Source organism: Martes martes (genome assembly GCF_963455335.1).
Source record: "Martes martes genome assembly, chromosome: 2".
Classification (NCBI taxonomy): domain Eukaryota; kingdom Metazoa; phylum Chordata; class Mammalia; order Carnivora; family Mustelidae; genus Martes; species Martes martes.
The window spans coordinates 199,972,766-199,996,333 of NC_137889.1; the positions used below are offsets into that span (position 1 = coordinate 199,972,766).

General features: G+C 45.6%; 1 protein-coding gene across 2 annotated transcripts in view; it reads left to right on the forward strand.

The window, feature by feature from the left end:
* Window positions 1-21,776: 21,776 nt before the first annotated feature.
* SHROOM3 (shroom family member 3) overlaps window positions 21,777-23,568 on the forward strand; it is a 187,765-nt gene continuing 185,973 nt past the window's right edge. For both annotated transcript variants that reach the window (XM_080831140.1, XM_080831141.1), the window contains exon 1: window positions 21,777-21,909. The gene's annotated coding sequence lies outside the window, so the exon portion shown is untranslated. The remainder of the gene's footprint in view (window positions 21,910-23,568) is intronic.

A 23,568-nucleotide genomic window follows, 5' to 3' on the forward strand; every position in this document is an offset into this window, starting at 1 on the left:
TCTCCTGTCTCTGATTTCAGATAGTGTGATGGTGGTTTTGTCTTTTCTGGTGGCTAGATTCTGCCTGCCACGTCTCCACCAGGCAGATCTAAACCCTCCTGGGGGTGGGGGTGCAGGTAACTTCCCACAGCGGCTTGGGAGCTCATCCACTATTACATAACCAACCCCCTCTGTTACGTGCCCTGTGTTTGAAATACTTAGAGTAATTTCTGTTTTCCTGGATTGACCCTGACGGACCCCCGTACCACTCTAGCTTACACAGCTAACAAGAAATTAATACAGCAACATGTACTGACCACTTACTTCAGGACAGAAACCGTGCTAGGCACGGAAGAGGCAAAAATGAATACGGTGTTTTCTTTGCCCTGGAGACGCGTAGAGTCTGATGGGGGAGACGGGCATGTAAGCAAAGAATGTATGATGTAGGGAAACAAGCTCACTAATGAAGTTTACTAAGTTCACAACGGTACGTGTCTGCAGACGGAAATGACTAACCTGGGGGAGGAGAGAGTCAGAAGGAAAGGGCTTTAAAAAGTACGTCGTCTAATATAGTGTTTAGACAGTATACAGACTGGAAACTGCTAGATTCAATCTTGCCTCCAATATATATTAGCTGTATGATTGAAAACAAGTGGGGGTTTTTTGTTTGTTTTTTTAAAAGACGTACTATATCTCAATGTCCTTATTGGTCAAATGTGAATGATAATAGTAAAGACATCAATAGTGTTATGTAGAGGTTAAGTGACTTGATACATATAAAGCATTTAATACAGTGCCTAGCTCATGGCAAGCCCTAAATAATATTAGCTATTATCATGATTATTGTTGCTGGAACAGTGAGGGGAGTCTAGGTGTTCAGCTCCTAATGTAGTAGCGGGCATACAGTAGGTGCTCAAGAGATGCTACCTGACTCAACGAATGAATTGACTACATAAAAATGGATGAGTGCAAGAGTTTACCAAGCAAATGATGAAGGATGGAAGAAGAGCATTCCAGGCACTGGCCAAAAACATGGTGGTTTGGAACACCACAAGTCTAGTTGGTTTGGATCCATGTGTCAGTCTCCTGTGAGTTTAGTTCATGTGAGGTTTCGCCCCTGAACTCACCTCTGGCTGCAGGGACCAAATCAAGCTCCCAGTCTGCAAAGTTGACTTGTCTCCTTTCCCTTTCTAAAGGCCCCTCTTTTCAAAGTCAGTAAAAGATATACAAGGAAGGGAGTTCTGAATGGGTTGTTGTGGTGAGAGTAGGGTTGCCTGATGTAGCAAATAAAAATACTGGACATTAAATTTGACTTTCAGATAAACAACCAATGATGTCTAAACCGTACAGTGGTTATTTTGAAGTCTATGCCATGTACGCACTGACCATGACCCATTAACATTTTTTTTCTAGAAGGAGAAATCGGCCCTTGATAAGGCATGCCTCCTTGTCCTTGTTGCAATTTCTTCCTTGGGGGCCATAGAAAAGATTTACTTCCCAGCTCAAATTTTATGTAATTCAAGGGCCCTTGTAGTAAATGGCCTAAGAGCTAACTAGGTCAGGTCAATAGCGGTTCCCTCTAAAAGACCATCCTGGTCCTGTTGGGCCTCAGTGGTTACTCTCTGGTCTGAACCGGAAGACACAGCATTTCATCTTTCAAATTCATGTCCGACACTTGGAAATGCTACCTTTCCTTTTTATCTGCCTTTCCTCTTCAACTAGGTTATAAGAGAGTAAAAACCAAATATTTTTATAACTTCCAAGCCCAGCACACAGTAGGTGCTCAACATATTGGGGTTTTTTTTAGTAAATCAGTACATGAAGAAAGAAAGTAATATTCCCATTGGATACTGCTGGCCATCAGGAAGTGTGTTGCCTAATGGACTTTGGAGTTACACTGAGTTTGAATTCCAGGTCCTTGCTCACATCTAACATGGGGCGCTGGGGCAGCTTGCTTCACGTTCCCCCCTTTGAACGGGTACAATCCCAGTTGACCTCTCGGGATTGTTATTTGGATTAAGTTGATTAACTTTAGATTAATGAGCACCTGGGAAACATTTCCAATGGGAGGTTACAGTTATCCTGATGGCAATTGGTAAGGTGCAGGGGACCGTTCCATAATCCTGACTGCCATTTCATTCCCAAACTTCAGCCCCAGAAAGCAGAAGTCAGACTGGGCAAGCCATTTTACATTAGCTCCTTTATTGGGCGGATTTACTATTTAAGGGAAACCAGTCCACAAGAGAAACCAGCCTCTCACTGATGGTTCGTGGTCATTTAATGAATAACCCATCACCTTAAAATAAGCAGAGAGAGGCTGGCAGGGAGGCAGGTGGCAAACAATTCTGTTGGAGTCACGTGGTTGTCGCTGCTCCCCCACATCCGTCTCCCTCCTTGCAGCACAGAGTTTTGAGTGACTGAAGCCAGTTTGGGCAAGGATTCCAGACGGGGAAAAGCAAATACGTAAGTCAGAGGTCAGGAGAGAAGAATAGGCCAGGGGGGAGGAAGAAATGCTGAGCTGATAATTGAATGATAATGGATGTGGGGGTGGGTCAGAGCAGCATAATCACGGGGCGGGGGGGGGGGGTGCAGACACCCCCAAACTTTCTCAGGCATCTGTGCAGGGACCAGTGTTACAACTTCTCTTAAAAGAAGGTCTGTGGAGCGTGGATTTCTGAACACTTGGGCCACCCGGCATGGAATTTTGGGAAATGGCCCTGTTGAGTAAAGCCATTAACAAATGACTTCCCTCTCATTTCCTTCACCGGCAGGACCTTCTGTTTATGCCTCCTGTAGTAGCAACTGGAAGGAGTAAATTTGCTGACAGGCCTCTGTGTGTAGGGGCCACTGGATGGGATTTTTATCATGCAAAAATGATCCCAGATGATTAGTTGAAAGGTTGCCAGGAATCTCTGGAATTTCCCCCCGTTGAGCACACCCAGGTTTTTGAGGGTAGAGTCAAGGTGAAGAACTTAGAAAAATAAGCCGTATTGATTTCTTCCCTTTTGTAAATATTTGAATTTTATAATAGGACTCCCAGCTTGCTCTCAACTAAATAGGAAGGAGGAAATCTGTGATGTAGTGACCGAGGAGAGGTTTTGAGGTTAGATTTTGACCAGACACCTAGCTCAACCATATGCTGGACATTTATCAGAGATTATGACCTAATCCCTCTGTGCCTCTGTTATCTCATCTGTAAAAATGGATTTATCGGCGTCCTCATCTGATGGCTTGTGCGGAGCCAACCAAATTATAAAGCGACTAGACCCTGACCTTAGGAGAACCTCATTAAATATCCTTTTTCTTTTCTCTTCTCTCTTTTATTCCAAACTCTTCCCAACCCAACCCCAACCCCAACCCCACCCCAGCAATTCTCTAATCTGGGGCAGCCTTTGCTAAACTTTTGAGAAGGGCAGGAGACAAGAAGGAGGAGAGGTAGTGAGTCACGTGGCCACCTGGAACGAAGTGCTGCAAACACAAGTAGCCATCAAGTGCAAAGAGCAGGCAGTAGATGTGTCCTTGGACAGTGCAGGGGAAAATCTCAGGGAAGCCAGGAGGTTGAAGTAGAGTAACCCCAAGGGACAGGCACAGGGGAAAGGGTTGAAGAGGTATAGAGGGGGCAGGTTGTGTGATCGTGTAGGACCTTGAAGGACGTGAAGAGGACTTGAGCGTTTACCCAAAGTGGGTTGGGAAGCCATTAGAGGGTTGTAAGCTGAAGAATGATGTGCTCGACATTGTGTTAAAAGGATCACTCTGGTTACAGTGCTGAAAATGCATTATGGGACACGTATGAAACCACCATGTTGTACCCCTTAAACTTACATACGTTCTGTGTCAAGACTATCCCAATAAATCTGGGAAAAAAATAAAAAGAAAGAAAAAATACACTTTATGGGGTAGCAATGTGGAGCGAATAGAAGGTACATATGGACAGAAGCAGCACATCAGTTCGGATCCCACTCACTATCAGGTGAGGGAAGGTGGAGGTCAGAGCAGACCGGTAGCTGTGTGGGTGGTGAGAAGTAGTCAGATTGGGAACATACTCTGAAGGCAACCATTTAGGCTTTCCTGATAGACTCAGTGTGTAATGTGAGAGAGACTTTGTTAAGGTTTTTGATCTGAGAAATTAGAAGATAGTGATGCCATTTACCATAAAAAGAAAGGGTTCAGGAAGCACACCAGGAGTCTAATTTTAGCTTGTAAAATCCGAGATGCCAAGAAGCATCCATCAGCAAGCAGATTAGAGCGAGGCTCTCCACCGAGGAAAGGGGATATAGCTGGGTAAGCATGTAGGATTGGGAGTTCATTTTGTTTTATTTTACTTTAAGATGGGAGAAATAATAGAATGTTTTCCAGTGATGAGAGTGGTTCAATAGAACGGGAAAATGTGACTATGACCGAGGGGACAATCGCTGGAATAGTGCACATAAATAGGGGACAAAGGGTGGGATCTCGTGCACAAACAAAGACATTGTTAGAGCTGGCCCAGCCCTGGCAACAGAAAGGATGACGAAGTATATGTAGACAGGAAGATCCGCATGGTGGCACAGTGTTGAGGGGCTGTCTTCTGATCGCATGCATTTTCTTGCCGAAAGAGAAAGTGAAGTCAGTGTGAAGATGGTAGTGAAAGGTGGAAGGTTTCGGGAGAGCGACAAAGCCGAGACTGACCAGGGGAGCGGAAGGATGAATGCATCTGGGATTGTCAAGTGGATGCAGTTAGAATTGCCAAGTAGCATTAAGAACTGACTTGAAGTTGAAGGTCATGGATTTCAACTGAGACCAGCCACCTTCGTCTGTGCAGATAAGAGTGTGGGGAAGATGGAGAGCCCAATTTCAGCAAGACTGGGGTTTTGCCAGTTGACCACGAGGAAGGGAGAGGAGGGCAAAAGAGCTGAGGGCTTATGCAAGTAACCGATCATAATGATGGCTGGTGGACATTGAGGTGGGTAAGGAAGGAAGTGAGCACATGAAATGAGCAAGAAGCTGTAACAGAGCCCGAGGGCCAGTGGGTGACAGGTTCCCATGGGACTGAAAAATGGCTGGAGTCGGAATATTAGAACCAATGAACTGAAAAGGGAGGAGGGGGAAATGCAAATCAAAGTCATGGCGACATGTCATTGCCTTCAGACCTCCCAGGATGACTATAATAAAAGAGAGAACACGTGTTGAGGACGATGTAGAGAAATCAGAACCCTCGTTCAGAGCTGGTGGGATTACGAAATGGTGCAGTGACTACAAAACAATCTGGTAGTTCCTCAAAATGTGGAATGTAGAATATTACCACAAGACCCGGCAAGCCCACTCCTAGGTGGAGACCCCAGAGCAATGAAAGCACACATCACGTAAAAAGAGGTACACAAGTGTTTATGGCAGCATTGTTCATAATAACCCCAAAGTGGAAACCACCCAAATGTCCATCTACTGATGAATGGAGAAGTAAAATACATCCGTATGATACGTTATTACTTGGCAATAAAAAGGAATGAAGTTCTGACGCATGCTACAGTTTGGAGGAACCTGGAAAACATTACACTAAGTGAAAGAAACCAGTCACAAAAGGCCACCCATTGTATAATGTGAAATATTCAGAATAGACATATATAGAGAGAAAGTAGCCTGGTGGTTGCCTAGGACTGGAGCAATGGGAGAATTGAGAGGGGTGGTGAAAGCTAATAGGTATGGTGGCTTTTTTTTTGGGGGGGGGCAGTGATTAAAATAACATAAAGTTCATTGTGGTAATGGTTGTACAACTCTGTGAATACTCTAAAACCATTAAACTGTATACTTTTAAAGGGTGAATTTTATGGTATATGAATTATATCACAATAAAGCTGTTACCAAAAAAAAAGAAAGAAAGAGGTGGTCAGAGAATGGAGATGCTTGAAACTGGTTTTATGGAGGTTTTGCCCATTGCTAATGACAGGAGGCAGGGTCTGACGAGGGAAGCCAGGAGGTGGGCTGACTTAGGGGAGGGAGGCAGGAAGACTCCAGAGGGCTGGAGGGGTACCCATGAGGTCCTAGGCATTAAGTATGGTGCCAGGAATAATGTTGCGGGGCAGGGGGGTCTAACCGTCAGGGGTGTGGGGGAGGATCTTCAGGGAATGAAGAGGACGACCTGAGGGTTTGCAAGGGGCTACCACAAAGAAGCACCAGAGCTCCTGGAGACCTGATAGCAGGCAGTTCAAAGCTGGGATGGGGTTAGAGGGAATGTTCTAGAATTTGGGTGTTTGTGAAAGGACTGAAAATATCCTGAAGTATGAAGCATGACTGTACTTTTTCCTTCCTTCACGTATTCTTTCATGCAACACCTCTTTATTCTTTTTCTGGCACCTCACCTACTCATGTGGACATCTCTGCGGATGTAGCCAAGCACGGTGGGCTGCGGTGTCCCTGCCCCTCTGTGACGGCCTCCTTTCAGTGAGCTCGCCCAGAACCTGCTGCCCACTCGCGGAGTGGAAGGCCGCACTGAGCAGTACGTGCCCGGTCCTTGATCACTGGCGTCACACCGGCTGTCCCGGACACAGCGAACGGCTTCATTTTTTTGAGAGGGTGGGTGCTGCCTGTCGCATAGGCGGGTGGGAGAACGGGGGACGCGCTTTGGCGTTGGAGGGACCTGAGCTGGGACTGGGGCTCCGCTCTGCAGAACCTTGAGCAGTTTGCTTGAGCTCACTGAGGCTTCAATTTGTTGTTGACAAAATACCTACCATGTAAGCGTTGGTGAGAATCAAGTGGCGTCATGCCTGTCGGACCCCTCGTAGACAGTGGGCGTGAGCAGGGGTGGCGCACTCTCGCCTCCTCTCTTTCCTTCCGTTGCCTTAATGCCGACGTTGCCTCCACTGTTCGATTTCCAGCTTCCTGTCGTTCCAACATCCGACTTCTCTTCAGAAGCCTTTTTCTAGTCTTCTTTTATAAAGTTTTCCTCATTGTAACCTTTAAAATAACCTGGGAGGTATGTAAAAGAGCTCTTAGTGTTTCTAACTTACGGGAAGAGAATATACGGTAGGGAGAGTAACTGACATTTACCGGGTACTTACTAAATGGCATTTTTCTAAACACTTTACGTGCATTGACTTACTTAATCCTCACAATAATCCTAAGAGGGGTATTATTAACCTCATCTCACAGAGAGGGAAGCAGGCACAGAGAGGTCAAAGAACTTGTGGGAGGTCGCATAGCTTCTAAGCATGGGGACAGGATTTGAACCTGGGCAGTCTGGTCCCAGAGCTTAAACACTATGCGGCTCTGGTAGAAGGTAAGAAAACAGATCATGGTTTAAAACTCCTGTGTGAAGAAATTCTTTTGACGGTTACTGCTCAGGTATCTTGCTGGTCTCCGGAATGTCATGCAGCTTGAAAATGTCGGTAGTTCACAAGGGTGACTCATAGAATGCTATTGTTATCTTATACAGGAGGGAGCCCGTGTGAGTTTGATTACCTGGCTTCCTCCTAGCTCAGCCACCCCTGAGAATTCTCTTGTAGAGACAAAGAAGTCAGTCCAAGATAATAGCCGTTAGGGTAGCTACCCTTGTCGTATTACAGTTCTGCCTGTTGAAACCCAAAGTTTTCTCAATATTATATAAATCTGAAAATCTAGGGGGAACTCTGGGAAACATTGGGAAACAAATACTTTATAAAGTTCAATGAAACGTCTAATGATTCTCTGGGCCCGGCAGAGTTTTCCTTGGGAAGCAGAAGAATGTTTGGCCTGTGACTGGGCCATTAGGCACGCATGAAACCCGTCTCAGAACGACAAGACGAGGGTGTCTTACGAAGTGCTAGACAGCTGGGAGTGAAGGTGGGTGTTTTCAGGAGTGGAGGAGCAAACACTCCAAACAGCTAGACATTTGTCATTTTGCTTCCTGCTGCCACTGATTTTAGCTTTTGATCAAGAGAATTTCTCCCAAACCAGGGATGGAGAGGAAAAGGGAAGATAACACTACAGCCTCATTATTTTAGTATGTCGGAACTTGGATGCAAGTCTGATGCAGGAAGAGCTGGGAATTGTTATCTACATGAGGTCAAGTATGTATATTCTGCAAGTGTTAAGTGCATGTGTATGCATTTAACTATTGTCCCACGGTTCCTATTTCTATTTGGTAATAAGAAGTGGACTCCCTCTGTGTATTTATGAAGTACGTGAGATATGTATTAATTTATAGATTTTATTTATTTTCCAAAGATCTGAGCTCTCCACTGTGTGGTTAATAATTCAAAGAAGTGGGGCACCTGGGTGTTTCAATCAGTTAAGTGTCTGATTCGGCTCAGCCCATGATCTCAGGGTCTTGGGATTGAGTCCCAAGTCGGACTCCTCACTCAGTGGGGAGTCTGCTTGTCCCTGTACTCCTCCCTGTATTCATTCTCTTTGTCTCGCTCTCTCTCTGGCGAATAAATAAATAAAATATATTTTTTAAAGATTTTATTTATTTGCCAGAGAGAGAGAGAGAGAGAGAGAGAGAGAGCCCAAGCAGGGGGAGCAGCAGGGGAGGGAGAAGCAGACTCCCCGCTGAGCAGGGAGCCCGAGGCAGGACTCCCAGGACCCCGAGATCATGACCTGAGCTGAAGGCAGACGTTTAACCAACGGAGCCACCCAGGCGTCCCTAAATAAATAAATAAAATCTTAAAAAACAATTCAAAGATGTTCTCTTTCTCTTACTTGTAAAAGAGTGTGTGTGTATATATATTCTCTGTATGTGTATATTTTAATAGCTGTTCTATACACATATGTATATTGTACATAATATACTGTCTTTTCATGAATACATACAGCAGAGTCAGTCTAATAACTGAAAATGTCATGACTTGAACAGAAACAAATGGGGCAAACAGTCTTTCTTAGGAACATGGAAGAGGCGGGCTAAGATGCCCGAGATTATGTGAGGAATGGAGTAAAATATAAATAAACCCCTTTATGTTTAAAGAAACGCTCAAGTCTTCAATCTAAATGGAGCAGAAGGAGGGAACTGCGGCCCGCCTGGGGTCCAGCTAGCCTTGGCCTCTTGTTTTCCGAAGAGAATTTCTCTTTGAAGTTCAGTGGCGTTCACTGGGATGGGGCCCATGACGCGTGCGGGGGCTCAGGGATTCCCTGAGAGGGAAAGCAAAGACCCACGCATGTGGGCTCACACACTCACACAGACCCAAACCCCAGGAACCGGAGAGTTTTGCCTTTGGGGTTCCCAGGGTTCCTCCACACATTCGGGGGGACTCTGAGAAACTGGTTTGAGGCTAGAACAACCTCACGAGACTCTTTCTGAGATGGGAGAGCCCCATAGCTGACTTATAGAATTCAAATACCAGAAACTCAAAGGACTCAACTTGGTGTCGTTCTCCCTTGTCTGTCGGTGGTGTTTGCTGGACATGCTCCTCCTTCAGGACCTTGAAATAGGGGTTGGGTGGAGGAAGAAGTGGGAGAAAAGGAGGGGGTCTCTATGAAGGTGCTCATTCTACTACATGCAGTGAGGGGTGGGGGACTGAGTGTGGAGGACCCCTTTACCCGCTTCCCCTCTAGATGATGATGATGATGGTGATGATGTGGAGTAAAGCTAATGTTTGTGGATCCCTAACTCTGTGTCAGGAATTGTGATAAGCTTTACATTCGTTGTTGTTATGTCGTCACATAAGCTTTATATTCGTTGTCTCCATAATTCTCAAAGGTAGGGGCTATTATTGTCACCTTCCCTGTTTTTCAGAAAAGTAAACTGAGTCTTAGAGGAAAGGAATAAGTTTCATAAGACCACGTAGCTAGTACGTTACTAGGAAGTAATGGTGGGTAGGATAACACACCCCACCCCACCCAGATGTCTACATCCTAATCCTTGGAACCTGTGACTCTACCACATGGCACAGGAGAATTAAGGTTGTGGATGGAGTTAAGGTTGCTAATCAGCTGACCTTGAGGCTGAAGAAATTTTCCGAGATTATTTAGGTGGGCCCAGTGTAATCATCAGACTATCTCCTAAATGAAAGAGGGAGGCAGGAGTGTCAGTGTCAGAGTCATGCCCTGTGAAGAAGTCTCAGCGGCTTCGAAGATGGAGGAGAGGGGTCATGAGCCAAGGACTGGGAGTGGCTTCTAGAAGCCAGAAAAGGCAGGAAATTGATTTCCCCCTAGAGTCTCTAGACAGAACAAAGCTCTGATAACACCAGGTGTTATCCTGGTGAAATCCATTTTGGACTTCTGACCTCGGGACTGCAAGATAAGAATTTGTGCTGCTCTAAGCCACTGAGCTGTAATAGGAAACTAATACAGTGATAAAGCTTGGGTCTGAAGTCTGGCTCCGCTGGTGGGGTGCTTAACAGCAGCCTTCCAGTGCAGAGCTCCGGAGAGCCACAGGAACAGGGATTAGCACAGGCCCGCTGGGAGAGAACCGGCCCCTCTGCTTCACAGCTGCACCGGAAAGGCCCGGGGCCTGAGGAACCTGGAGAAACACCATACAGACCATGAACACCTCAGATATGGCAGACTTTCATCAAATAAAAGAATGGTGGGGCGGGCTAGGGGCAGGGCGAGAAAGTTCTCATCCAAACACCGAACCCTGCAACCTTGGCATTTCCTCATTTACATTCATTCTTCAAACACACGTTGAATATCTGCTCAGAGGAGGCCTTGCGTTAGGTGCAGAGGATATCAAAACAAGGAAGTCGTGCCTGGTCCTTCACACAGGTAACAATCTAGAGGGGGACACAGTCAAGTACACAGACCGTTACCTTTCAGTGAGGTAGCACGAGGCAGAGTACATGGGGAAGCACAGGGAAGGCATGAGACCGGTTTCGGGGGTTCAGGCATCGCTCCCTGGGGAAGGGGATCACTGAACTATGTCTTGAAAGATGACTTGGAGGGATGTGTGTGGCTAAGGGCTGGAGAGGAGACAGCTACCTGTGGAAAGTTCTGGAGGCATCTAGAACATGGCTTTCCCAGAAGCTGTACAGAGATTCGCTATGGTTGAAGGGAAAGAGTAGGCAAAAGTGAGGCAAGAAAGGCAGGCAGGGACCAGAGAGTGAAGAGTGTGGATGCTGAGCTCGGGAATTTGGGTCATCTTGTGAATAATGTGGAGCTGCGGTAGGGTTTTCCATTAGGAAGTGCTGTAGTCAAACTTCTGTACTTCGGCCTCTCTGGTGGCCTGTGGAGGAACAACAGTGTATCCAGTGACCGGGCAGGGACTAGACATCTGTGAGGAAAAGCAGCCAAGAAGTCACTGCAATGCTCCGGCCCCCCGTCTTTGCTTCCCTGACAGACAGCTGTGCAAAAAGGACCTCACTGAGGTCGGTGAGGACACCTTACTGAGTACTGACCCAGAATCTCTTTACTTGGGTGAACCTGAGCAAGTATAAATACTAAAACTCTGTAAAAAAGCTTAGAACTCTGTCTTTCCCAGGTATGGCTTCCTTTCCTAACCTTAATCCACATGATAATGGCTCCCCTGGGCTGAGCCAGAACACATTGCCTTCAGCTCCCTCACTGTATGTGAGAGACCCTTTAGTCCCAGGTTCACTGCTTAATTCCAAAATGAGTGAACTCACTTTACTTCTTCCATCCCTGACCTGAGGTCTGCCTCTGGATTCAGGCCTCAGAATTTCTCTGCTCAGGGCCCCTGTCTCTTGGAATCACCGAACACGCTCCTCTTTGAGCATGTGGTTCCCCACTCTTATGCTTTCCAGGTTGCCTACTTTTTCTAGCATCCATTCTTCGCAGCCATTCTTATTTTACTCACTGTCGTTTCTCTAAAACAGGCCCTCTTTCTTTTATCTCTGCTTCTATTAGTCCCTTTTTTGATTAGTAAATCTTCTGCCAAGTTGTCCATCCACTTGTTAATAATAATCTTTCAGTTTATCCCAGTTCAAGAGGAATAGTCCCATTTCTGAAGTTTAATATACATTAAAATTATCCACTCTATAATACAAAAAATAAGGACTCTCAGGCGTGCATATATTTGGAAAAGATGTGCCACAAAATAATGGGAGAAAAATAGGCTAGAGTATGCATCTGTGCTCCAGGTGTGTTCCTGGATGCATCTCACCCAAATTATCCAGAATGTCACTGTTGCTGGATGGGATCTTTATTTAGGGATCTGAGCACCATATGCAACTTATCTCTGCCCAACTTGTTTGTTTTATTTTCTATTTTCCATCACTGGCAAGATGATATTTGTTTCAGTCAGAAGAGACTAGATCATGCTGCATTAACAACCCCCAAATCTCGGCTTAACCCAGAGGTTAATTTCTTGTTTGTTCTACAAACTCATGGCTCATCTGAGTTACTCAGGGACCCTTGCTGGCAGAGCAGTCACTGTCTCAAACATTGTCAGTCACTATGTCAAAGGGAAAGGAAACTCTGGCGGGTCTCTGCTCTCTGGCTGCATGTGACACATTTCTTCTGCTCAAAACACATTGACCAGGGGCTCCTGGGTGGCTCAGTCGGTTAAGTGTCAGCCTTTGGCTTGGGTCGTGATCCCAGGGTCCTGGGTTGGAGCCCCGTGTGGACTCCCTGCTCAGCGGGGAGTCTGCCTCTCCCTCTCCCTCTGCTGCTCCCCCTGCTTGTGTCCCCTCTCTTGCTCTATCATAAACAAACAAACAAACAAATACATAATCTTTAAAGAAAAAAAAACAAAACACATTGACCAGAAATGGTTACATGGTCCCACTCAACTGCAAGGGCCCACCTAGGACTCAGAGAAAGAAGCATCTTCACCTGCAGCCAAGATGGAACTGGTCCAAGAGCTTTAATGACCTTCACCATGTTCCTTGGGCATTTGACTTGTGACACTGGTAAGCCAAACACAACGTAATTTAACAACACAAGTTGCTACCTACTTAGACCTCTTACTGGCCAGTAGATGTGCTAAGTCTTCTCCAGTGGTAGATTTCAATACCATCATCCCCAGTGCCCTGCAATGATTTATTTCCTGTTTTTATGTTATTACCCTATGACTTTTCTAACTAAGCATGTTTCCTTTTTGTTTTTGTTACCAAGAAGCTGAGAGTCAAAACTACACTATACTATACTCTGGGTGACCCTTTTTTATCTGTAAATGGTTGTGTTCGATTATATGTGGCTTTAAAATAGAACAAACGACCATGAAAATAAGTTTATTCAACCTTACTTTTTAAGAAATTTAAGTTGCTACGGCAACCATGCGCTAGTCTTCTGAATGAAGAATTAATTATGTTGGTTTATTTGGTACTAATTTTCTCACAAAATTTTAAGATTGTACAATGTTTGAGCCTTTATACTCTGCCTCTTTGGAAAGATAGTTAACTATATTTGCCTTTTATTTTATATCGTGCCCCTTTTGAAAGATGTTCTAGTCAAGTCTGCAGCAGATTTGCATTTTATTTGCCTGTTGTACTGGTCGTTTGCAACTTCGCATCCAACCAGACTGACAAAGACGTTGATACAGGAGACAGGGAGACAGGCACCAGTGCTAAACTGCTTGAGTGGAACTTATTGTATAGTTGTTCTCTTCACTCGTGAGTAGTTTTGAATTATGAAGACTTTACCTCCCTACAAGACCTTGGGGTAACTGTGGAGAGACCTGAATGATTAATACCCAGACCACGAGAATCCCTATGTATGGAAGACATTTCTTGTATTTAATCTTACCCTTAGCTTTTTAAAAAAATATTTTATTTATTTACTTGACAGAGAGATCACAAGTAGGCAGAGAAGCAGGCAGAGAGAGAGAGAGAGAGGGAAGCAGGCTCCCCACTGAGCAGAGAGCCCGATATGGGGCTCAATCCCAGGACCCCGGGATCATGACCTGAGCCAAAGGCAGAGGCTTAACCCACTGAGCCACCCAGGCACCCCTTACCATTAGCTTTTATTTTATTATTTTTTTTCCTTTTTTGCTTAGATCCCTTCAGCTTTTTTTTTTTTTATTATTCTTTTGTATTTATAAGGAGTTTCCTCAAATATTTTGTAAGATGAGGCAGGATATATATAAACAAACAGAAATAAACACTGACAACTCCACTTTTTCATTACCCCTAAACTTGTTCTTTTTGGAATTGGCCACGTTGCGGGGGTAAATCTGTGAGGTTTCCTTCAGGCACCGATGAAAGTTGAGTGGCTGAGGTAACCTTCACTGAAGCCTGACTTCTATCCTAGCTTGGAGATCGTTTTCTTCCACCCAGTGAGCCAGAGAGCAGTAAGTCAAGACTTATGGACACGGCTTGGCTTTCTGGGGCCACGGCTCATTAGGATGGTCTGTAGCATGTCACTGGGTAACTTCCTGCCCCGGAAATGTCTCTCCAAAGGAAGGACAGTCTTATCTTTCACTTATAAATCAAGTTAACTCCTATTCTTTGACTTTAAGAAAATAACCTCTCTCTTCCTCCTGGCAAATTTCTTTCCCTTGGTCTCTGTCGTTGCTCATACATGATACTTGTGGTGGGAGGAGTCAGAAAAGTATTAAACTTCTTAAATAAAACGACCAAACCCTGTAATTCAGGAAACGCACTTTTACGGAGCCCTGGCGATGTGTAAGGAAGCCTCCATGTGTTAGTTCGTGGAATCCTCACACTAACTCTGTGTGGTGAGTCTTTTTGTTCTCACATTTAGGCTGAAGGAACGGATGCTCAGAGATGGTGTGTATCTTGCCCAAGATCACCCAGTACTGGAAGAGAGATTCATGCCACGTCCGTCCAACTGTAGAAAGCTCAGTCTTTGTAGACTACACTGCCCTACCTCCACCTCTCTTAGGCCTTCCATCGAGGTTGTGAACTTTGAAAGGGAAATAATATACTTCCTATTTTGAAAATAACAAAAGAAAGTGATTATATAACTTTGATAGTAACTGTTGTATATGTATCCTAATTTAAAATAAAGCCATGAAATTTTCTGTGTTGATCATTTAAGTGTGAGAAACACACATTTCTATTTCTTTTTTTAAAAGAACTTTATTTGTCAGAGAGGGAGAGAGAGAGGCAGGCAGAGGAAGGAGCAGGCTCCCCACTGATCAGGGAGCCCGATGTGGGACTCAGTCCCGCAATCCTGGGATCATGACCTGAGCCAAAGGCAGATGCTTAACCAACCGACTGAGCCACCCAGGCATCTCTATATTTCCACAGCAAACAATATTACACATAATTTATAGATGAGAGACTCATCTGGGGCCCTGCAGTTAAAAAGTGCCAGAGTCGGGATCCGAACACAGGATTCCTGACTCCTAATCTAGGGTTCTTTCTTCTGCTACAATATACACCATTTTGTGAGCCAAAAAAGGAATTTCCAACGGTATAACCCTAATGCTTTGGGGTCAAATGAGAAGCTGGTAGGGGAATGGAGGGCTCACATCTGTACCTTCAGGTCACTCAGTACAACTCATGGGAATGTTTGTTTTGTTGAAAGTTTAGCAGTTAAAGTGTGATCATGGGTTTCAAGGAATGCTTATTAGTTTCCTAGGACCTAAGGGCCAGATTCCGTTCCTGGGTGGAACTTTTATTGATTTGACTTTATTTCATTATTCCCAATTGACATATAGTTTAAAAGCAATTGACATATAGTTTAAAACCATTCCCAATTGACATATAGTTTAAAACCAGTAAAAAGCAACACTCAAATGCTTTAGATTCTTAATCTGTTTTTTTATCTGCTTATCTTTTTATCATTCTGCATTTTGCTTATTGCTTTAATACAGTTTTTGTATTAAAACTGCACAAAACAGCCAACACATTGTCCCACTGTATCGCCTGCGAATTATTCAGTCACCCCTTCCTCCCACTCTTCTCCCTTGTTGTCACCCGGGAATGAAAGTAGTCAGGAAAGGAAAAAGAAAAAAAAAATCATTCAAGAATTTAGACAGTAGAATGCAAGTGAACTCCAGTCATGGGAGACTCGTACGGGGTGAGCTCGATGTTACAACTCTAGACACAACTGTGCGAACGTGGAAGTCCTTCCGTGCTCCGTCTCCCCTGGCGCGGTCCTCTCCCTGCCCCCGCAGTGGGCTCTGTCAGCTTGTTCTCCTGGGGAAGCTGTGACCTCTGCTGAGCAGAGCTCATATAATAGCTTCAGAGCTCTTAGCATCTCAGAAAGAGAAGGGTCAGAACGCAGAACTACCAGGTGTCAGATTTCTTGGGCACTTGAAGGATTTAACAGACAAGAAAAGTGCTAGTTTAGGGACAAAGATCCTGGGGGATTCTCCGAGGCAGCAGGGGGAGAGTGAGGGTTCTCAAGTCAGAATCTCGAATTCCAGACCCAGCTCCGTTGTTTTGCAACCTTGAGCAAGTCAGTCATCTGACTCGGAGCCTTCGTGTTCGCGTTTCTATGAAAAGGAGATTGTAACAGTTTACTGAGTCTTTGTGACTTTTAAGGTAGGAAGTCGAGAGGTAAGGGGACCAAATCCAGCAGGTCCTTGGTGCACAGTGACGTGAGATGGGAAACAGGGCTGGGGAAGCTGAGACACAGGGCATGTGAGTGTGGAGGGCACAAGCCCCGGAGAAGCAGAACATAGGACCGAGCCACAAACGGTTAGTGCCGCTTTTCTTCATTTAGACTGGGCTAGAGCAGTTGAGGGAGAGGGAGAGAGAAGGGCCTGGCCTCCTGCCCCTCCACTCACCACATCCCGCTGCCAGTCTCGCCGCTCCCACCTCCATGCCTGTCCTTAGGTTTGAACGCATTTCCATCACCGCATGCGCCATCTAGCATCCAAATTTCTCTCTTTAAAAGTCAGCTTCCTCGCATTTGTTCAACAGATGTTTGTCAATCACCTATTATGTGAAGGCGCTCTGTTAGGTGCTAAATTTACAGCAACGTAAAAGATTATAAACATTTTAGGGTGCCTGGGTGGCTCAGTCATTAAACGTCTGCCTTCAGCTCAGGTCATGATCCCAGGGTGCAGGGATCGAGCCCTGCATCAGGCTCCCGGCTCAGTGGGAAGCCTGCTTCTCCTTCTCCCACTCCCCTTGCTGTGTTCCCTCTTTCCCTGTGTCTCTCTCTGTCCAATAAATACATAAAATCTTAAAAAAAAAAGATTAGAAATAGTTCAAAAGCCAATACCTCACAGGGTCATCAAAGAAAAGTCAATGCAGTCCTATAGGTGTGGATACATTTAGGACCTGAGAACGGAAAAATTATACTAATTTTCCGGGGGGTCTACTCACCTTCTCCCAAGTTTGTTAGCTTTGGGATTTCCCACCAGCTGTACACCGTGTATTATCCGAAGTCATTTACCCTGTTGACAATCACATTCTTGGAATAAGTAAATTCTCTGCAGGTGAAATTGGACAAACAATGCCAGTGACCTCTTTAGCCGCTCAAGTATTGGTCCAAAGGTTTAAAATAATAAGCTTCATTTTTCACTCAGTCTTGTTGACAGACAGTATCAGCAGGCTTGGAGTTGGAAGAAGTATAATCCTCTTTGAGGAATAGTTCAGGAAAATGATTGTTAAGCCTTTTGTAAATATCTCTCTAAAGTCGTAATAATGATTTCAGATAAACTGTGTGAATAATTGACATAAACTTCAGATTTTTGCATATCGTGAGCCTCGGAATGTTGAAGTCAATTATGTCATTGCCAGCGCATCCGCCAAAGTACCTCAATATCTCAATTTATCGTCTGTGATAGTAAGTGGAGACAACAATATAGATTAAGGTAACTCACAGCTTGTTTTAGCCAACAGTCTCAACTTTCTTGGCAACCACGTTTATTACCGGAGTGGTCGACAAACAGGGTTCCGCAGACGGCAATGCTACCAGGCAGGAAGTTGGCCAAAGGGTCAGTAAGAGCAAAGGAGGAAGAGGGGGATGTGGGGTCCTGTGTGTCCACAAACCGATAGAGCGAGCCCTTAATCTGGTTAGCTACAAAGGTTGACCAGGCGCCTACACTTCCTGCCCCTTTGGGTCAATTCAGGCCTCACTTGGGCCCGCCACTCTACCTTTTCGAGTACAGCCCCTGGATGTATCCTAGCACAGAGCAAACTCCCCAGGGCTCCTCTGATTCTGTAGAAATTACCTGACTCCCGGAGAGAGTTATTTATATGGATGAACTTAAGCACCCTAAGAAAACAAGAAATCCAGCCTTGTTTTCATTATCATAGGCTCTCTGACCTACCTCAGTGCAATGTGTATGCTGTTTAATATAAAGGCATGAAATAAATTAAGAATATGTTAGAATGGAAGCTCAATAAGGGAGAGAATACAGTTGGTTTCCCTCATTGACGGTTATCCAGTCCTAGAACAGTGCCTGACACATGGTAGATGCTCGAAAAATATTTGTGGGTTAGTGAAGGAATGAGTATGTTCACCAAGCTTCCGATCTCAAGGAGTTTAAAACCTAGAAGAAGGCAGAGGTCATCATCAGAAATCCCGCCAGCAAAGGCAATGATTTTGGGTTGTTTTAAGAAAGGTAGAAATCACTTAGAGGAGAGAGAGAGAGAGAGTGAGTCTGTCTGGGCTGATGAGAAGTTTTGTGATGAAGGAGGGGTCTTTGGGGGGGGGAGGAGGAAGAGGAAAAGAGAAATGGAAAATACAGGATGGGGACTTATGTAAAAGATTGGTGTTTGATTTTTTTTTTTAAAGATTTTATTTGTTTATTTGACAGAGAGATCACAAGTAGGCAGGGAGGCAGGCAGAGAGAGAGGGGGAAGCTGGCTTCCCACTGAGCAGAGAGCCCGATGTGGGACTCGATCCCAGGACCCTGGGATCATGACCTGAGCCGAAGGCAGAGGTTTAACCCACTGAGCCATCCAGGTGCCCTCAGTGTTTGATTTCAAAGACCTAAAAGTCATCTCTGGTAATAATTAAAAGCCCCAAGACATCAGGAACCAGGAAGAAAGAACACGGAGAAATTTGAAAAATCAAAGTATAAGAGCATTAAGATATAGTAGGTGCCCAGCTAATGTTTGGTAAACAAATAGCACTCCAAAAAGTCATCCCAGCCCCCACTTTTTTCAACTTTATAAATAATTGTATCAACTGACTTTTTAAATGTAAATATTTTAAGCCTCGAAGTTCTGTTCGAAGTGAAGAGATTATGAGAAACTGCAGACACAAAAGATTATCGGAGTGGTTGGTGGGAACAGTGAACAACAGTGAAACTCTAGGGCATTCATCATAATGTTTGCTTTCACGTAAATCCGTCACGAGACAGATACAACATAAAATATACAAGCGAGCTTTCTTGTCTTTTTTTTACATAAAAAATCATTCCTTTTTTATATCAGAAACCATTCACTTCTGAGGCCTTGTTTCATTCTCATTTTGTCGAAAATGTCGGCAAATAATGCAGAGAGGGTTCGGTTCCGCAGACTGTCCCTGAGGCAGGCCCGTGTCTGTCGTTCTCTTCGTTGAACACACAGCCCCAGCTCCACACCTGGCACTCAGCAGACGCTCCCCAAATACTTGTTGATGAACCAGTATTTCTGGAGGGTTCTATGTGCAGAGATCTGGGGGGGCAAAGACGACACAAGATGGAGTCATGGCTCCCAGCTCCGACGCGCTCAGAGCCCAGCCTGGGGGTGGGTGGACTGTGGGCCGGGAGCAGGTGCAGACAGACACAGCTCTGCCGGAAGACAGCAGCTGAAGTAGAATCAACATAGTACCCCGTTGGATGCCATGTCACAACTTATGAATTAGTTCATTATCGGATTCTGTAAAAACGGGGAAAGTGGTGTTACTTCTTAAAGTACAGACTGCAGGGGTGAGGGGATGGGGTGGCGTTGATGAGAGGTCTGGAAAAGCTTAAAGGACACTAGTAGAAATTGGAGGTAACTTTCCCCAACTACATGCCGTGTGCCAGGCTGAAGCACTTCCCTTGCTTACCCAGTAGACGATGAGCTCAGTCCTCCAACGATCTCTGTGGGAAGCTCTGTTTTCTAAGAGAAGAGGAAACTGAGCAACGATGAGGTGAAAGGAAGTCACGCAGCCAGTGACAGAGCCACACGGTCTGGTTCCAGAGCACTGGCTCTTAACCACACTGGCTTTCTGGGGTTTGGATAAGTGGCCCAAGGTGCTACAGGTGTGGGAGCAACCCAGGTAGAAGGAAACCCCGAGCTGTGGGGGTAGAGGCCCTGTGGTTAGACGGTGCCCGGTGTGTTTGGGGAAAAGCGCATTTATAGAAGGTTGGCAGGGAACGTCAGTAGGATGAGAAGGGGAGAAAGGCAGGAGGAACTGATCAGTAGGGAAGGGCTAAGTACACCATGTTACATTCACACCAAGATGTTATGGTAGAATAGTTAATGAATGGAAGGACCTTCGTGACATATGATTTCGTAGCTATCATGTTCTAAATCTTACCATAGGCCAGGAGCTCTGTCACCCAGTTCATGTGGCTTATCTCATTCATCCCCACAGCAGCTCTGTGGGCAGGTACGACTGTCCCTCGTCTGTTACCGCAGAGGACGAGTCTGCAGCTCAGACCCCGTACGTGACTTCCTCTTACTCATGTTCTCTGTGTCACTCCTCAAACCGGAACCACCGATTAAGTAAAATAGAAGCTAGCAGGGGCCAAACTTACAAATTCATGATAGAAATTTGGTCCATTTTATATATTTTAAGACCTATTGAAGGTTTTTGAAAAAGTGAGCAATTCTAGTGCGTAAATTATTGAAAAAAGAAAAAATATGGGTCAGGTTTTGCTCTTGTGGCTTTTGTTTTTGTTTTATTTTTTCCCTTTTTAATTCTCATTCATCTTCATTGACGTTCCACAAGCATCCGTTGGCACAGGACAGCTGGACCGAGGATTATTTTGTTCTGTTGGTCTCCTAAACACATCTTCAACATCTAATATACTGTAATCAGTTATTTGTTTGTTACGTTTAGATTGCTTCGCCGCTGCTACCCTACGCACCAGAAGAGCAAGGGTTCCTTACTTACAGCCTTAGCACCTAGAACAATTTCTGGCGTGAAGCAAGTATTGAATCACTTTGTTGAATGAATTATAATTTTTCAATAGGCTTTATTTTTTATAGCAGTTTCAGGTTCACAGCAAAATTGAGTGGAGTAGGGAAAGTTCCCATATATCCCCTGTCTCCCCTCCCTTGGATAGAGTCCCCCATTACCAATATCCCCCACTAGAGTACAACATCTCTTACAGTCAAGGAAACTACATTGACTCATCATTATCCCCCAAAGCCCATAGTTTACATGAGGGTTCACTCTTGGTGTTACACAGTCTATGGTATAACGTCCTGTATCTAGCCTTCTATTCCCACACAGAGTAGTTTCACTGCCCTAGACTTATTCATCCCTCCCACCCCCTAACCCGGGCAGCCACTGATCTCTCTGTTTCCATAGTTTCTCCTTCTGGGAATGTCACGTAGCTGGACTTAGGCTGTACATAGCCTTTCACATCAGCTTCTTTCACTTAGGAATATGCCTTGAAGGTTCCTCCGTGTCTTTCCGTGGCTTGAATCCTCATTTCCTTTTAGTGCTGAATAATACTGCATTGTCTAGATATACCACAGTCTCCTTATCCAGTGACTTACCATTTTAGATCAAAAAATGGGACAAGAAGAACTCACCTTGTAAAGTCATTAAACAGTTGCTCTGAGTGGACTTGGGGAGTTGGGACTGTGAAGGGCGGCTCGTGAGCGGAATGGCATAGAGTGTCGTGGATGGAACGTGGGATCCCTCACCCTTCAGCTAATGTTTCTGAGCACCCTCTGAGGGCAGGCGGGGTGCTGGGTGCTTGAGGGCGTGGAAAACAGGAGGCGGTCCCTGCCTTCTCCCCACCATACCCTCGGGTTGGCTGCCGGTGGGGCGTGGTCATAACCGGTCCGTCGGGCTCTGCAGAAGTCCAGCGGGGCCTGGAGCAGCTTACCCAGGGCTCTCTCCTCTCTCTGAGCAGATCGAAGAAGGGGGCAAAGCGGACTTGGTGAGCTCCAGACTGCGGGCCGGGGACGAGGTGGTGCACATCAACGAGGTTGTGCTGAGCAGCTCCAGGAGGGAGGCCGTTTCCCTGGTGAAAGGATCCTACAAGACCCTCAGGCTGGTGGTACGCAGGTAGGCTGTGCCGTGCCTCCACTCTCCCTCCGACACCAGCCCCCACCCTGCTCCGTGTCCTGGGAAGAGCTGGGATCTGTAGCTTGTTCTTTAAACCTCCCTGCGTGGACCCTTCTGCCTCCCTGCCTCCCGCTGGCCTGCCCTGGTTTTCCCCTAATCCTTCCTGTGGCACGTGAGGAGGAGGTTGAGTGAAGACGTTTCAGACACCACTTTCTTTTGAACCGCTGGCTTTCCCAGCAGGTGTTGGGCTTGGCACGGCTCTGCCTCACGGTATTTTCTAAATTTCTGGGTGTAATGAAAAGCGACTGATCCCAGATGTGGTTGGAGCTCTGTGAAACCTTGTCTCCTTGTGGAACTAGAGGAAGCAGTTGGCTTGGGGCTTTAGGTGGCATTCCTCTAGCCTCACCTACACCGCAGCCGCAGCCGTCATCCAAACAAGCGAATTCCTTCTTTTGTTTGCTTTGTCTTGTTTTCCTGGTGGTGACCCTGGTGGCTCTTGGAAAAGGTTTGGGTTGTGATTGGGTATAATGCCTTAAGTGGCTGATGTCCTACTCCTGGAGAAACCTGCATCCTGGCGGAGGAAATTATTTATAAAAAGGGTAAAGGAGTTAAAAACCATTTTTTCAGCACTGTTACAAACCAAGCACTGCTCCGGTATTTTCCCTATGCTAGCTCATTTAAGCTCACAGGAATCTGGAGAGATAGCTATCACTGTCTCCACTTACAGGCAAGAGGCTGCCGAAATGGCTGAAGGTAGCAGAGCTGGTAAGTGGAAGGACCAGAAGAGAATGTAGATACGCTTGGTTCCGCTTCATCCGCCACTTGAGAGTCATTACCTTGACCTACTAAGCCCTAGGCCTACACAATTTTCTTATTTAGGTATCTCTTCACTAATCAGATTTTGGCTGCCTTACATGGCAACTGAATGTTACAACATTTGAGAATGTTCATGTTGGCTAGAACTCTCGGAGTCATCCATCAAGCCACGCTATTTTCAGGATGTGAAAATAGCATGATCTTTTCATCACTCATAAGAAACTCTCTTATGGGACCATTCACTCCTACATTCATGCATTCCTCAAACTTTCCCGAGTGAGCCCTTGCTGAGGGGACTAGCAGCTCCTCCCAACCACAAAAACACAGCCCTGGGTGTGGTCTCACCACGTCCCCAAGCTCTAGAGACTCCCCTCGGTGCTGGGCTGTGTCTGGCTTGTCTTCAGGGCCATCTAGCCACACCTTCTCTGCTGGTCAGGGATGGAGAGTGGCTTGAAACAGAGTTCGATCGGGCCCAGGCCCAGAGCTGATCTCATTCCAGGGTTGTACAGCTGTGTGACCTTGGGCAACTTACCTAACCTCACTGAAGATTTAGTTTCCTCATCATTAAATATCTACTTTACAGGGTGACTGGAAAAATGAAATGAAATCCTGTACATCCTCCTGGTAGCTACTTGGTAACAATAGATGCTGCTGCTCTTGATGTATTATCCACCAGCTCTAGGCACAGGCCTGTTACTTATGGGCCACGATTTGACTAGAGCAAACAGTCATCCCAAACACAGTGGCTGATTTCTCAAGCAGGTGCGTCGGAAGTCACAGAACTACGAGGCCTATTCCATGGTTTCCAGAAGAGTGCTGAAGTTTTCGGACTCGCTTTGGCGT